At 36.0% G+C, this 17,274-nt stretch overlaps 1 protein-coding gene across 2 annotated transcripts in view; it reads right to left on the bottom strand.

The window, feature by feature from the left end:
* Positions 1-16,919, bottom strand: part of LOC135204044 (choline transporter-like protein 1) — a 111,470-nt gene extending 94,551 nt beyond the window's left edge. For both annotated transcript variants that reach the window (XM_064233994.1, XM_064233997.1), the window contains exons 1-2: positions 16,747-16,919; positions 8,099-8,154 (exon numbers count right to left, since the gene is read on the bottom strand). The gene's annotated coding sequence lies outside the window, so the exon portion shown is untranslated. The remainder of the gene's footprint in view (positions 1-8,098; positions 8,155-16,746) is intronic.
* Between the last annotated feature and the right edge of the window lie 355 nt (positions 16,920-17,274).

Here is a 17,274-nt window from a genome sequence, read left to right as displayed (position 1 = left end):
TCTTGTCTTTAGGGGGTCGGTAGAAAATTACGTTTGCTTTTTGAATTGCTTTCTCAATTATATGGTCAGGATACTTTAAAGATGCAAAGTTGCTTGCGAATTAGTTCAAATTCTTTTTCAGGAAATCTGGGGAACAAATTCGTAAGGCTCTTAAGAATAGGTTGCTAGCTAGACCTATCTTGATAGTATTGTCATGATAGCTTTTTTTTTTTAAAGTAGTGAATATATGAAGTGAGAAACGTTGGTTTTCTGTATATGTAAAATTTGTATTCTGTCGTGTCTCTGATTATTAAAACATCAAGAAAAGGAATTTTGTTGTCTGTTTCCCATTCAACTTTAAATTTGATGCTGGGCACTAATGCGTTTAATTTTGAGAGGAATTCATTAAAATTACCCCACTTATTATCCCAAAATGTTAGTATGTCATCCACGTATCTCATCCACAGCATGTTTTGGGTTTTATTGCATTTATTACTGTAGTTTCAAAGTATTCCATGTACAGATTGGCTTAAAATAGGACTTAAAGGACTACCCATACTACACCCGAATTTTTGCTTGTAGAATGATTCCCCGAATGAAAATACGTTATTAGATGCACATAATTCAACTAACTTTATTATTTTGTCAAGTGCCAAAGGGAAATGATCTGAATAGGGGGATAATTTTTCCCTTAAAAACTGAAGAACGTCCTGTACTGGTACTTTTGTGAATAGGGAGTCAACGTCAAGGCTTAAAAGTTTTATGTTGTGAAGTGGTATATGTGCTTTCGCTGGAATTTGTGACAAAAAGTCTTCCGAATGTTTGATGTGACTGGGAGAAAAAGTGCCTAAAAAAGGAGAAAGGAGGCCAGCTAACCATTTAGAAATTTTGTAATTGAAAGCTCCGGCGCATGAAACGATGGGTCTGAATGGAAGATTGTCTTTGTGAGTTTTTGGGAAGACCATAAAAGTAGGGTAATTTAGGATTAATTACTTAAATTTCTCTAATAGTTCAATACTCTTTTTGTCTTGGCCAATTAATCTTACTTTCAAAAACGAAAAATTCTGTGGGAACGTTCTGGAGGGGATTTTTCGTCAGTTTTTTCGTAAGTATTTGTGTCGCTAAGGAGCTGGTTGATTTTGTCGAGGTAGACGTCTTTGTCCATTATTACAATTTTGCCGTCTTTGTCGGATCTACTTATTATAACATCTAACTTTTTTAGCGAGTGGATGGCTATCATGAATCTGCGGGGAACAGGATATTTCTTATGAAGGTCAGTTAAAGCATTTAGTAACACTCCTTTTAAACATATCTCTTCACGGCTGTAGTTTTTGTCAGATATGAATTTATCAAAAGCCACTATGAAGTCTAGGTTGTTTTTGCGGTCTGGCATAAGGGCAAAGGATAAGCCTAAATTTAAAACTAAATGTTGATTTACAGTAAGGGGGGTGTTGGATAAGTTTAAAACTTTGTCTTGTTGTTCAAGATTATTCCATGCGCTATTATCTATTAGGTTATTTAACTTGCGTAAAGTCTGTTGGAATGAGTCACGCTATTATAGGCAGCAATGTCGGAACAGAATGAAATCAGATACCTGTATACGTGGTCCGAAGTGAGGAGGCGAAGATTAGATTGAGCTCCATATATCACTCTGCGTAGCACGAAGATGTCGTTTCTCGTATTGGTGATTCTTTCTTCCAGGAAAATCTTGTGTGATAGAGGGAAGGGGTTTGATTGCAGAGTCCATCTCCCGAATCCGTACATTTTTGGAAGTACTTGTTCTTTGAGGCATTCTTCCAAAAAGTGTTTTTGGTTTTTCAGCCGGTGTAGTCTGTTCAGTTCTTTTTCAAACTTGCGGAAAACTGGCTTGACTTCTGGAAGTGAGTGAAGAATCGTGGAAAGGCGGTTGAATTCCATAATGGGCTGACAATGACTGGTAAAAGTGTTCTGTAACAACAGAATTCCATCTAATAAAAGGAGCCCATAAAAACACCAAAATGTAGAGAGAAAAGTACTATATTTCAGAGACTGCTGTCTCTCTCTTCAGGTATATGAATGAGAAAAGTTTAAAGAAAAGGTGGTATTATACCAAGAGATTCGTCCACAAGTAAGCCAATTTAGGTCACCCCCGCTGATAATCTTCCTTTAATCTTCTTAAGCGTTGGTTGAATGAACACTGCGTCGACGATGTCCGATGTCCAATTCCCTTTTGAGATGTTCATTACCTGCTTCTCTTTTATTAAGGCCGATTCCATCATTTGACTCTTGTACCGGCAGTTGCTGCTATAAATTACACGTGACATATTCCAGTTTATTCTATGGTTATGTTCATTTATATGGTTGAATATAGCCAGTTCTGTTGTCCATACCTAACTGACCGTTTGTGTTGTAATTAATCTCTGGGGAAGTGATTTACCTGTAAATCCGATGTAAGATTGGTCACAGTCCTGGCATGGGATCTCATATACCCCAGAGTCTTTGGGCGATGTCTTTTGTTGGACGTTAATCAGGGATTTGGCTAAGGTATTTGGGTAGGTAAATGCAAAAGGGTTGGATTTCCCAGGGTGTGGAGTTACTCTCTTAATCGTCTCCAGGTGGGGAATTTTTATTTTATTGTTGGGTGTGTCTCTGGTCTTGTCTTTAGGGGGTCGGTAGAAAATTACGTTGCTTTTTGAATTGCTTTCTCAATTATATGGTCAGGATACTTTAAAGATGAAAGTTGCTTGCGAATTAGTTCAAATTCTTTTTCCAGGAAATCTGGGGAACAAATTCGTAAGGCTCTTAAGAATAGGTTGCTAGCTAGACCTATCTTGATAGTATTGTCATGATAGCTAAAGTAGTGAATATATGAAAGTGAGAACGTTGGTTTTCTGTATATGGTAAATTTGTATTCTGTCGTGTCTCTGATTATTAAAACATCAAGAAAAGGAATTTTGTTGTCTGTTCCCATTCAACTTTAAATTTGATGCTGGGCACTAATGCGTTTAATTTTGAGAGGAATTCATTAAAATTACCCCACTTATTATCCCAAAATGTTAGTATGTCATCCACGTATCTCATCCACAGCATGTTTTTGGGTTTTATTGCATTTATTACTGTAGTTTCAAAGTATTCCATGTACAGATTGTGCATCTAATAACGTATTTTCATTCGGGGAATCATTCTACAAGCAAAAATTCGGGTGTAGTATGGGTAGTCCTTTAAGTCCTATTTTAGCCAATCTGTACATGGAATACTTTGAAACTACAGTAATAAATGCAATAAAACCCAAAAACATGCTGTGGATGAGATACGTGGATGACATACTAACATTTTGGGATAATAAGTGGGGTAATTTTAATGAATTCCTCTCAAAATTAAACGCATTAGTGCCCAGCATCAAATTTAAAGTTGAATGGGAAACAGACAACAAAATTCCTTTTCTTGATGTTTTAATAATCAGAGACACGACAGAATACAAATTTACCATATACAGAAAACCAACGTTCTCACTTTCATATATTCACTACTTTAGCTATCATGACAATACTATCAAGATAGGTCTAGCTAGCAACCTATTCTTAAGAGCCTTACGAATTTGTTCCCCAGATTTCCTGGAAAAAGAATTTGAACTAATTCGCAAGCAACTTTCATCTTTAAAGTATCCTGACCATATAATTGAGAAAGCAATTCAAAAAGCAAACGTAATTTTCTACCGACCCCCTAAAGACAAGACCAGAGACACACCCAACAATAAAATAAAAATTCCCCACCTGGAGACGATTAAGAGAGTAACTCACACCCTTGGGAAATCCAACCCTTTTGCATTTACCTACCCAAATACCTTAGCCAAATCCCTGATTAACGTCCAACAAAAGACATCGCCCAAAGACTCTGGGGTATATGAGATCCCATGCCAGGACTGTGACCAATCTTACATCGGATTTACAGGTAAATCACTTCCCCAGAGATTAATACAACACAAACGGTCAGTTAGGTATGGACAACAGAACTCGGCTATTTTCAACCATATAAATGAACATAACCATAGAATAAACTGGAATATGTCACGTGTAATTTATAGCAGCAACTGCGGTACAAGAGTCAAATGATGGAATCGGCCTTAATAAAAGAGAAGCAGGTAATGAACATCTCAAAAGGGAATTGGACATCGGACATCGTCGACGCAGTGTTCATTCAACCAACGCTTAAGAAGATTAAAGGAAGATTATCAGCGGGGGTGACCTAAATTGGCTACTTGTGGACGAATCTCTTGGTATAATACCACCTTTTCTGTAAACTTTTCTCATTCATATACCTGAAGAGAGAGACAGCAGTCTCTGAAATATAGTACTTTTCTCCCTACATTTTGTGTTTTATGGGCTCCTTTTATTAGATGGAATTCTGTTGTTACAGAACACTTTTACCAGTCATTGTCAGCCCATTATGGAATTCAACCGCCTTTCCACGATTCTTCACTCACTTCCAGAAGTCAAGCCAGTTTTTCCGCAAGTTTGAAAAAGAACTGACAAGACTACACCGGCCTGAAAAACTGAAAAACCAAAACACTTTTGGAAGAATGCCTCAAAGAACAAGTACTTCCAAAAATGTACGGATTCGGGAGATGGACTTTGCAATCAAACCCCTTCCCTCTATCACACAAGATTTTCCTGGAAGAAAGAATCACCAATACGAGAAACGACATCTTCGTGCTACGCAGAGTGATATATGGAGCTCAATCTAATCTTCGCCTCCTCACTTCGGACCACGTATACAGGTATCTGATTTCATTCTGTTCCGACATTGCTGCCTATAATAGCGTGACTCATTCCAACAGACTTTTACGCAAGTTAAATAACCTAATAGATAATAGCGCATGGAATAATCTTGAACAACAAGACAAAGTTTTAAACTTATCCAACACCCCCCTTACTGTAAATCAACATTTAGTTTTAAATTTAGGCTTATCCTTTGCCCTTATGCCAGACCGCAAAAACAACCTAGACTTCATAGTGGCTTTTGATAATTCATATCTGAAAAAACTGCAGCCGTGAAGAGATATGTTTAAAAGGAGTGTTACTAAATGCTTTAACTGACCTTCATAAGAAATATCCTGTTCCCCGCAGATTCATGATAGCCATCCACTCGCTAAAAAAGTTAGATGTTATAATAAGTAGATCCGACAAAGACGGCAAAATTGTAATAATGGACAAAGACGCTCTACCCGACGAAAAATCAACCAGCTCCTTAGCGACACAAATACTTACGAAAAACTGACGAAAAATCCCCTCCAGAACGTTCCCACAGAATTTTTTCGGAAAGTAAGATTAATTGGCCAAGACAAAAAGAGTATTGAACTATTAGAGAAATTTAAAGTAATTAATCCTAAATACCCTACTTTTATGGTCTTCCCAAAACTCACAAAGACAATCTTCCATTCAGACCCATCGTTTCATGCGCCGGAGCTTTCAATTACAAAATTTCTAAATGGTTAGCTGGCCTCCTTTCTCCTTTTTAGGCACTTTTTCTCCCAGTCACATCAAACATTCGGAAGACTTTTGTCACAAATTCAGAGAAGCACATATACCACTTCAAAACATAAAACTTTTAAGCCTTGACGTTGACTCCCTATTCACAAAAGTACCAGTACAGGACGTTCTTCAGTTTTTAAGGGAAAAATTATCCCCCTATTCAGATCATTTCCCTTTGGCACTTGACAAAATAATAAAGTTAGTTGAATTATGTGCATCTAATAACGTATTTTCATTCGGGGAATCATTCTACAAGCAAAAATTCGGGTGTAGTATGGGTAGTCCTTTAAGTCCTATTTTAGCCAATCTGTACATGGAATACTTTGAAACTACAGTAATAAATGCAATAAAACCCAAAAACATGCTGTGGATGAGATACGTGGATGACATACTAACATTTTGGGATAATAAGTGGGGTAATTTTAATGAATTCCTCTCAAAATTAAACGCATTAGTGCCCAGCATCAAATTTAAAGTTGAATGGGAAACAGACAACAAAATTCCTTTTCTTGATGTTTTAATAATCAGAGACACGACAGAATACAAATTTACCATATACAGAAAACCAACGTTCTCACTTTCATATATTCACTACTTTAGCTATCATGACAATACTATCAAGATAGGTCTAGCTAGCAACCTATTCTTAAGAGCCTTACGAATTTGTTCCCCAGATTTCCTGGAAAAAGAATTTGAACTAATTCGCAAGCAACTTTCATCTTTAAAGTATCCTGACCATATAATTGAGGAAAGCAATTCAAAAAGCAAACGTAATTTTCTACCGACCCCCTAAAGACAAGACCAGAGACACACCCAACAATAAAATAAAAATTCCCCACCTGGAGACGATTAAGAGAGTAACTCACACCCTTGGGAAATCCAACCCTTTTGCATTTACCTACCCAAATACCTTAGCCAAATCCCTGATTAACGTCCAACAAAAGACATCGCCCAAAGACTCTGGGGTATATGAGATCCCATGCCAGGACTGTGACCAATCTTACATCGGATTTACAGGTAAATCACTTCCCCAGAGATTAATACAACACAAACGGTCAGTTAGGTATGGACAACAGAACTCGGTTATTTTCAACCATATAAATGAACATAACCATAGAATAAACTGGAATATGTCACGTGTAATTTATAGCAGCAACTGCCGGTACAAGAGTCAAATCGGCCTTAATAAAAGAGAAGCAGGTAATGAACATCTCAAAAGGGAATTGGACATCGGACATCGTCGACGCAGTGTTCATTCAACCAACGCTTAAGAAGATTAAAGGAAGATTATCAGCGGGGGTGACCTAAATTGGCTTACTTGTGGACGAATCTCTTGGTATAAATACCACCTTTTCTGTAAACTTTTCTCATTCATATACCTGAAGAGAGAGACAGCAGTCTCTGAAATATAGTACTTTTTCTCTCTACATTTTGGTGTTTTTATGGGCTCCTTTTATTAGATATATATATATATATATATATATATATATATATATATATATATATATATATATATACCATGACATTTTATATACGAAACATTAAGCTACAAATTCGCTCTTCCTCAGAAAAATATATATATATATATATATATATATATATATATATATATATATATATATATATATATACATACAATACAATACATCATAAAACCATTAAAAAAAACTGCCAACTGCATTGGATCGCATCATATCTTAATTCGGTTTTCGCAAATAATTTCCGGTAGGGTTCATCCACTGTCCGCGTATCTCCGGAGGCCAGTCCCAAACCCTGTGGGAGAGTCAGCCTTCATCCGTGTCTATTTTGCAAAATATCCCGTGAACGGATGAAAAGATTTAAGAAAAATTGTAATAATTCTTACTGGGTGACAACCACAGGACCCCTCTTTATATAATGTAATTCAAGAAGAGGTACACAATTGAAAAAGAAATCGAGGAGAGAGAGAAAGAGAGAGAGAGAGAGAGCTAATAATAGATTCATTGGTTCCTGGTTAATGTTTATAGCAACGGAATTCTGTATCTGCTTCATGAGCAACGACCCGGTCCCCTCTCCCCCTCCCCAACCCCCCCCCTCCAAGACTCCGCCCCCCAACAACAAACATTCAATAACCCTTTAAAAGACTCCTCCCCCTCCGACGAGTGGCTTTTCAGTCTCCCCCCACTTGAACACCCCGCCGTGCCCCTCCCCCTCCACACCGCCCCTTAAACATATAAATTCACCGAGTCTTGCGTGACATCGCATTGCACCTGCTCAGCAACCCTCTTTCACACATTGTAGATGGCTACGTCCGGGCCTTAAGTTCTGTATTCTGGCATACACAGTATTATCATTATTTTGCTTGCGCATGCATACTACATAATCAGGAAAATTATATTTTACACATGGGTTCGTCAAATAAATCTTTACGTGGAAACTGTATATGTATGTGTAAGTATATATATTTATACGTGTATACACACACACACACAAACACAAATATATATATATATATATATATATATATATAATATATATATATATATATAATACCATTTCTCAGTTCAATTAACAGAACGATCTATACATGACATGACAAACCTGGTGGTAAAACGATCATTATTACTTACCTCGTTCCCATTGGCTATTCTTGTGGTTGCCTCACGCACACGACGAAGTAAAGATCCTGTTGGGAGAAAGAAAAAAAAAATTAATTAAAGAGCCGTTACAAAAGTAAAATCCTTACTTCTATCGACACAACAAGTCAAACTCGTGGCGACGTAAACACTAACCACATAGGGTCATTGCATTATTTATGGCACTTTTGAAAATAATGGCCCCAGTCAGGGTTGTGGACGTTATTGATATTTATTACGCTAATAGATGTCCGACAATTGGCCAAGTGATGATACAGTTTGTGGGCCTGTGTAAGCAAGCTATTTATTGAGCCGATGATATCTGTTTTACCCGTAGATACTTGAGCAATAAGGGAGTAAAGGATGGCAAAATTAGACCTCAAGGATACTTCTTGATGAAGCCATTACGGCTTATACGCGATAGTTTCACGATAGTTTCACCACTGATTGATAACATCACACACTTGATAGAATTGTACATACATTGCACGAGTTACTTGGTAATCCAAACAAAAGAGCCTCAAACCCTTCCAGGTGTGAGGTAAAGAAGCAAAGTCTTCTTATTAAATTTCAAAGCAAATACTTGAATACATACATACATACTACATACATACATATATATATATATATATATATATATATATATATATATATATATATATGTATATATACATAATTAAATTTCAAAGGCAAAATTACATATACTATAACCTATATATATAATATCTATATATATATATATATATATATATAATACTATATAACATTCTGGATACATTTAATTGTAGAAAGGCATCTTAAGCGAAAAATTAAATTGTTGATAATTTTCATTCCTCATTATAAAAAAAGACCATTAAAAAATATACTTATTTTATGAAAGATGTAAAAGAACAAGTCTTGAACCAGGGTCATCATTGACTGTTAAGAATAAAGTGACGCTTAGCGTTGTGTCTGTAACTGAATTCTAGATGCAATCTACTGGAGATAATAAAAGGGAAGTTCATAAATTCACTATGATCGATTAGCACCTCGTGAAAGAAAAGTCCCTAATTGACAAGTAGTTACACGACAAATAGACTCTCTCTCTCTCTCTCTCACACACTCACACACATACAGCGCCTCAGTGGCGTGGTTGGTTTGGTGTTTGCTTCTCACCTCGGTGGTCGCGGGTTCGATTCTCGGCCATTCCATTGAGGAGTGAAAGATGTGAATTTCTGGTGATAGAAGATCACTCTCGACGTGGTTCCATGCAACGTAAAAACACCATACAAACAATCACACACACACACGTATCTGCTTGCCTCTTTGTTTCTCATTCAACTGTCTATTTGTCTGTCACACATACACACCTTTCGATCTGTCTGTCTGAGAGGCTTGCTAATTTCCTTGTCGTACTTCCCTTACAGACACACGTATGCGTAACTTTTACCATCAGGTATGTCTCCGGTGATTTTGTGTGTGTGTGTATCTAATTCGCATTTTAGTTTTTAGTTTTAAATATTCTTGCTTGCATGAGCGAACTGCCTTTATATAAGTAATGTGCTGGCTTCATACAAGAAAAAAAAAGTTGTACCAAGCGCTTTCATGTTAATTCAAAACATTTGAAATAACACGAAAGCACTTGGTACTGCTTTTATTTTTCCAGAGGCATGAGCTGACACACACACACACACACACACACACACACACACATATATATATATATATATATATATATATATATATATATATATATTTATATTAGTTTAAACTGAAAGCTTTGTCAAATTACTGTTAACATAACAGTAGTATATATTGAAAATGCTCAGTTGTAATTCAAATAGAATACGTATATAAAGCCACAAATAAAATTTAATCACCAATTCACTATTTCTAAAGAGAATTATACCTGATACGTAGTTCAGTATTGGGTGGTTAAAGCCACTGTCTTTTTGTTGTTTCTAAATCAAGCCACGGTTCGAATCCTGGCTGGCAATGAATCACTTATCAATCATAATTTTCTTTGAATGTTTTTCCCAGCTATAGTGAATTTGACTTTAAACAAAATATTTGATTTTATACTATTTGTGGGCATGTGACCAAAATTCATACACTACGTAAATAGAGGAATATATATATATATATATATATATATATATATATATATATATATATATTATATATATAAAGAAAGACTTATACCTTTATTTATGGATTTATCACGTTCCAAACTTTCGGGATTCAGTTATATACACACACACATATATACTTCTGTATAAATACATATATTATTGCTGTGTACAAGATAAAAAACCTATGAACATACAGTAGATTCACACTAAAATACAATAATTCTCCAAGATCAAGATGACCTAACAACAGCTGATTCCTCTTGCACTTCCTGGTGAACATCGGAGGAACTACCTCACAAACCTGCATAAAATAAGAAAAAAAAAAAAAAAAAAAATCAATCTAACCCAAAAGAAGAGCACTTTTCGTGGCAGAACCATTCATTTGCGTGCACAATTATGTAGAAAAGGGATGTTTTGTGGGTATGTGGAAACTTAACTTAGTTAAACTTAACTGGCATATGCCGTGCAGGCACTGTAACAAATACGGTTTAGGTTAGGCTGTAAGACCTAATGGTAGCACAGACCAAATTTTTCACAGACATTCACCAAATTAACGTAAGTGAAATACACTGTATTGTTCTCATACCTTATTTGTTACTATTTTGCAGACTAAATGTATGTGAATAAGATAGGAAACACGAACTGCAAAGCCCCAGTTCCGGTTTTGTGGCTACAGTATAGAACATGCAGCTTTTGCACACTCGCTGTAGTGCAGAAGATAGTAGATGTATATATATATAGATATATATATATATATATATATATATATATATATATATATATATATATGTGTGTGTGTGTGTGTGTGTATATATATATATATATATATATATATATATATATATATATATATATATATATATAGTCAACATTAGTTCCTCATCTTTTGGACTTAGTTATTTTCTACTTGTGTAATATCTTATTTCTGCTGCTAACTTTTCTAAGTCACTCTATCCAAGAACACAATAAAATCAAATTGTAAATCACCAAACAGTACCACCTCTAAAGAACTTTGATTTACAACTAATAAGCATACATAACATTAAAGTCGCTGAATTTGAGGACTTTATTCAACTAGAGTAGGTTGCTCAACAATGGATAGTATGAAGCGGGTATAAATATAAAGAAGACGGCCTCACGAAGATATTCTTATCAATATAAAATTTTTGGGTGAAACAATATAGAAAATGGTGTATATAATCCAGTGCAGATGAGGTAATCTTTGAAAATTACCGAGACATTGAACATTTTGCCTTTTTTGTTTTTCACAGTAATCCCCAAGTGGGTAAACATGACGGAAGGTTGGCAAAAAGCCATACTATTTAGCTAGTACTAGCCCCTCGGGGATTAAAGTAAAAGTACTATACACAAAAGACGGCGAATTTCTCAATATCTCTGTAAATCTCTCATATTACTCAATATACTGCATTAGACTTTACACCATTTTCTACACTGTTTAGCTGGAAAATTATATTAAATAATACTAGCCTATCGTGTAGCCCTCTCCTTTACATTTACCAAAAAATGTCGATCTAGAGAGTTCAGGTAAAAAACTTTGCTATAAAAATTACGTGAATATTTACTCTGACGCATGTTAGTGTCTTTGCAGTTAGGCTGTTCCGGGTTCCTCGTTGCTCACCCTACAAGCTCAGAGACTCACGAATCTCAAGTCCTCGACCAACCAAGAACCAAAGTCGAATGTCAACATTTACAACTCTAACGAACAAATTAGCACGTTTATATTGCTATTGTACGGCTCCTCTTGTTATTCTTCTTTCTTCCTTTACTTAATTCTTTAAGAACCTTTAGTCACCAGAAACAAACCCAGCTGATTTGTATTAAGTCAAGTACCTCAACTAGTTTCCCGTTTCTGCTTTTACTGGCTAGCAACAATTATCTCCTTAATTCCTCTTTTGAAACAGATTTATTTGCATTCCGAGTTATCTTAGTGTCCGTCTTTCTTCAGGCAATCACATTTTGCATGTTTATTTCGTTTTCCACTCCAAAAGGATTCTTTGAGCTTGATTTTTCCTATTTATGTGCTAAGACTATTGCCCCTAAACACAGAAACTATTGTCACTGGTTTCGCCGGGAATATTTCCATATTATGAGTACGGGTTAGACGAGAAGTCCTTACCCGACCCTGGGAGGCGGGAGCTTCATGTAGTGTACTACCATGCTATAGTTCATACCACGCGGTACTTTACCGCCTACATGTTTGTGCATGGACTGTGATAAGAGATGCTGTAACTTGTTGAATATTCGTTTCAATAACACAAAATCAACCACTGTATTCTTCTACTTTATTTTGTCATTTAAAATCACAAGACCGGTTTCTTTCCTGCCTCCCCTTATTTTCTTTCCTCTTTCATGTCTCGTCAGATGTTTTCAATCTTGCCGCGTATATTGATTAAAAACTGCACAATCTTTCAATGCGTCTCCATTAGCGAAGGCGCCCTTGTTCGTCATCTTGCGGCTAAAAAAAATCGGCATCTTCGCCCAAACGACGACTGTCTCATTTAAATCTCTGCAAAAGAAGCTTAATCAACTAGTGCTACCAGATCTATACTTTACAGCATATTCTGAATGCGAATTGTTGCTTTACTTTGTTGCTTTACTGCAAAACAAAACCTATATCTTTCGGTCATCAGCTAGACCTATAGCAAATCTACGGAAAGCTGACAGTTGCCCCATGATGTTAACTTTCCAATCGCTAAACTCATTCGATATACGTATAAGTATGCTACTTGCTTAAATTCTCCATGGAGTGAGAAAATGTCATCTTACGGCATCAAACGGCCCGTTGTGATAAGAAAGAAAAAAAAAAAGTTTTTAGTGACCTTTTACTGATGCTTCGAGATCCCGAGAAAATCGTCCTTGTGGCAGCTCCCTTATTAATACACACGTCAATCTTTGCTCCCTTTTTACACTACTCGTTCTCATTCAGTTGGTTCTGTATATTTATTTGGTATTTATTCTAACCACAACTGGTCAATCCAGCTGCGGGTAGTGGATTAGTATTGGCAGAGAGTAAGAAAAATGGGTGTTGGACTTGCAGCCTCGCCCCTAAAGACGTTGAAAATCGCAGGACGCAATTAGTCACTCGTATACTTTCAAAGGGGGCAAGGTGTGTAGCCTATATATATATATATATATATATATATATATATATATATATATATATATATATATATATATATATATATATATCTGTATGTAAATATCCCATGAATTTACATAAGTATGTGCACGTTCGGATATGTAACATGGATCCTTGCTTTCACACAGTTGTTTAAAAATTGAGTTATAACATCACTCGTTTAATAGTGCGTGCTGAGACGTAGGGCAAAGTTGCACTACTATTGACACATGTTGCACGTTGATTTCTACAAACGACCAACACAGCAAAATAAAAAGAATAATAAAAATAAGTCGACATTGCTACCAATTCACAACTTGATATATCACAAAGTCAGCAATGAAACGATACTGTATAGGGTAGCTTAGTGCAATGAGGATAATAATGTTTGGCATGATACTAGAGAAAGTTATAATAATAATAACAAGACAACAAAATTATATAGCCTATAATAATGATGAAGGGAAAATTATAACAATTATCGTGGCGTTGGTGATGATAACTGAAATATTCATGATAAACAACAAAATGACAATGAAGGTATTCCCATAATATACATTAAAAAAAATCTAATCCTCTTGATACTATAGGCTACATAAGCATTTTTTCGTTTCTTTTGAAGAATTCCAAATACATTTTACTCAGTTAAAGGAAAGTTTGACCAGCGCCAGCTAAAGAGTTTCAGCAAATGGCGTTGCATTATGTTCTGCAACATTTCTCCCAGTAGCACTCACCGGACGGTCTCAGCAATTGCATTCGACATTTACATGCAATCAACATACTTTACATTCCTTTCAGGCGCACACACGCACTAACGATAAACAAACGAAATGTGTCGATTTACCATCATTTTCGAAAGCACAGAAACGCATTTTATTATTATTATTATTATTATTATTATTATATATATATATATATATATATATATATATATATATATGTGTGTGTGTGTGTGTGTGTGTGTGTGTGTGTGTGTGTGTGTGTGTGTGTGTCCATCTCGAGGTCCTCGAAATGTATATATATATATATATGTATAAATATATTATCATTATTATTATTATTTTTATACCCACTCATTGCATGTCCTTTACCGATATCAAAGCGTCACCAAATGCCAGATCTTGCGCTATACATACAATTTTAGATATATCAGACTACCGGTTGATTTAATAGGGCGCTTAAACTGTCATGTTAAGTTAGCTACAAGATGGCTTTTTTATCAAGTTTATCTGAATAATAGTTGAAAATAATTAAGATGCGGCGTAACAGAATATGATACTAAAATGTATACGAGGAGAAACATTCTCGCCTGTAGCCTCGTACAGTAGAATAACTCCTTTTACCCTATCATAACCTCCTTCGATTCCAGTTCATAGATCGAGCAAATAAATAAATGCAAATAAGTTTAGTACAGTCAAATTTGGTATATTAATGAAGAAAAGGAACACTTTTTTCCACATACAAATGGTTGAAAATATGAAAGTCTTAATTAGCACAACATTAATTGTAAATTTAGTCCAGTCAGATTTCAGTTTCCGTATATAATTGAAGATAAAGAACATTTTTCTCCACCTCTACCATTGGTTGATAAACTAGAGTACATCTTAATTCTAACCCATTATAATTTTGGTTAACGACAAAGTTTATCCTCCGAGTTTTCCCATAAAAGTACTTGGAAGAAAGCTACTGTATATTACTAACCACTTCATATTTACTTAATGAATTTATGCAAATGAAAAGCTGAAAATTATCAAGATTATAGACATAAATGTAAATAGTTAGAGCTGAGAAATGTAAGCCTTATATCTGCCTAGATGTAAAATAAAACTTCCGGTTCCGGCCGGAAGTAACCGGCCCGAACCAAGTTCCGGTGCACCTCTAATGATTTCATTCTTCTCTAAATTTTCCCCTTCTGAGGGGTCTGGAAAAATTGGTCCGTTTGACATCCAGAAACATTCCAGACACAATGCGTTTCATAAGGGATAGGCCACTTCAGAATAACTATCTATATGTTCGTTAACCCATCTCCCTCTCCGCACACTCCATTTTAGGACTATACTTTTTTATCAGTTTTTGCTCACCCACCCCCTGTTATTTTTATCACTTGGATTCTTTCTCGCTTACTTATTCTTTATTACCCTATCTAATCTAGTCTTTACTTGCTCTTTTTGATCTATATAGATATATATAATATATATATATAGTTAATATATGTTATAATATATAGATATTACATGCATATATATATATTATAGATATAGACTATATTATAGTATATATATATATATATTATTAGTTTATTTCTACAATTAATATTATATAGTATATCTATTTTTGTTTATATATATGATAGGTATAGTTTATAGATATATGTATGAAACAATTAGCAATTATCCCATAGAGGGATGGCTTCAGAAAAATTATACAACAGTCCCCGACACGCTCATCCATTCACATTCATAAAGTAGCAAATTGTTTTCAAAGGTTGCAAACTACAAGCCTGGAAATAAGGAAGCCTTGAATAGTAATGCCCAGTGTCATGGGCCACAGGAGGGCTTAGAGGAAGGTTGTGGACCCGTTGGTAGAACAAAATGACCCCTTCAGTGATGGACTAACCTTTCCTGTGGCTGACGGCACTCTACTTTACCAATCCTGCAGGATACCGGAAAATAAAAGAATAACATGCTCGCAGCTCTGGATGGGGTGGAAATCACCAAAAATCTGGGACATGGGCTCGCAGCCTATACGCAGTACCTGCTCTTTGTTACAAAGATGTGAAGTGTGTGTATATATATATATATATATATATATATATATATATATATATGTGTGTGTGTGTGTGTGTGTGTGTGTGTGTGTGTGGTGTACGTCCATGTGTGTGCGTGTATGTGAGTGTGTGTGTGCGTGTGCTCGCGAGCTCCTTCAGTTAAAGAATTTTGCGGGTTAAAAGCTCAGTCCAGTAGTTACCAGTTAAAGTGCATGTATTGATTTTACCCAGTGCTTTTGATCTTAGCATTCAGCGAAATAATCGAGGGAGTGAGTACCTGTTCAGTCTGACTTTTCGAGGTGACATTGAACGCATGAACAGTAACTGGAGATAAACTAAAATCAAATCATTCAAAATATATTTGCTACATTATCCTAAGCATCGCCGACAGAGAGAAAAGGCAACATTTCGAAAGGTTAAACACGGAAGAGAGCGACCAGTCGTTCTTTTGTCGCCAAGGACAGTTCGACGAGCGTTTTCACGGCCAACTCCCAAGATGCGTTTTGAAACCACGAACTTGCTAAAATCGTTCTTCTCTCCTCGACGCGTCTTTGACCCAGCTTTGGCGAAAATACACTTTTCCGAGTGGTATAACTGAGAAAAGACTAAAGAGAAAAAGACTCACCAATGTTCCCGGGAATTGAGTAGCGCGCTGGCGATGGGGAAACTGACCCTTGCCTGGTCGTCGTCGTTTAGCCCATCCAATAAGGTCGTCACAACACCGTTGCTAAAGCCCGGTTGCTTGGCCACTACTACTACGTCACCTGTCGTATCCTCCAATCTTGTGCCGCGTTTGGTCACATAGAACGATGATGCCATGTGCTCGCTGGTGAGTGCGCAGGCGTTCTTATGCACAACTTAAAACGCCACAGGTGAAAAGTATCTTCAATTGCTACGTCTGCCAGCGCAAGTTTCAAATTAAATCATATGCAACTGCTTTCGTTTATGTAACATAAGATTAACTCGACAGATATTGTCGATGGTAATGATATAACTTAAAGGTTGTTAACTGGCGGTTATCCCGGTGAATATTTCATGGAGGGCTAATTAGCGTTGATGGCCCACATTAAACTGTTGTAATGCGTGACAGCTCATATATTGATTTCAAATTATTTATTGCGGTATTGTGGCCTGATGAATGCCGTAGCATTTC

This window comes from Macrobrachium nipponense, chromosome 44 (genome assembly GCF_015104395.2).
Source record: "Macrobrachium nipponense isolate FS-2020 chromosome 44, ASM1510439v2, whole genome shotgun sequence".
Taxonomy (NCBI): Eukaryota; Metazoa; Arthropoda; class Malacostraca; order Decapoda; family Palaemonidae; genus Macrobrachium; species Macrobrachium nipponense.
Note: the sequence above shows the minus strand (reverse complement) of the source record. Positions and strands in the feature narration are given on the sequence as shown.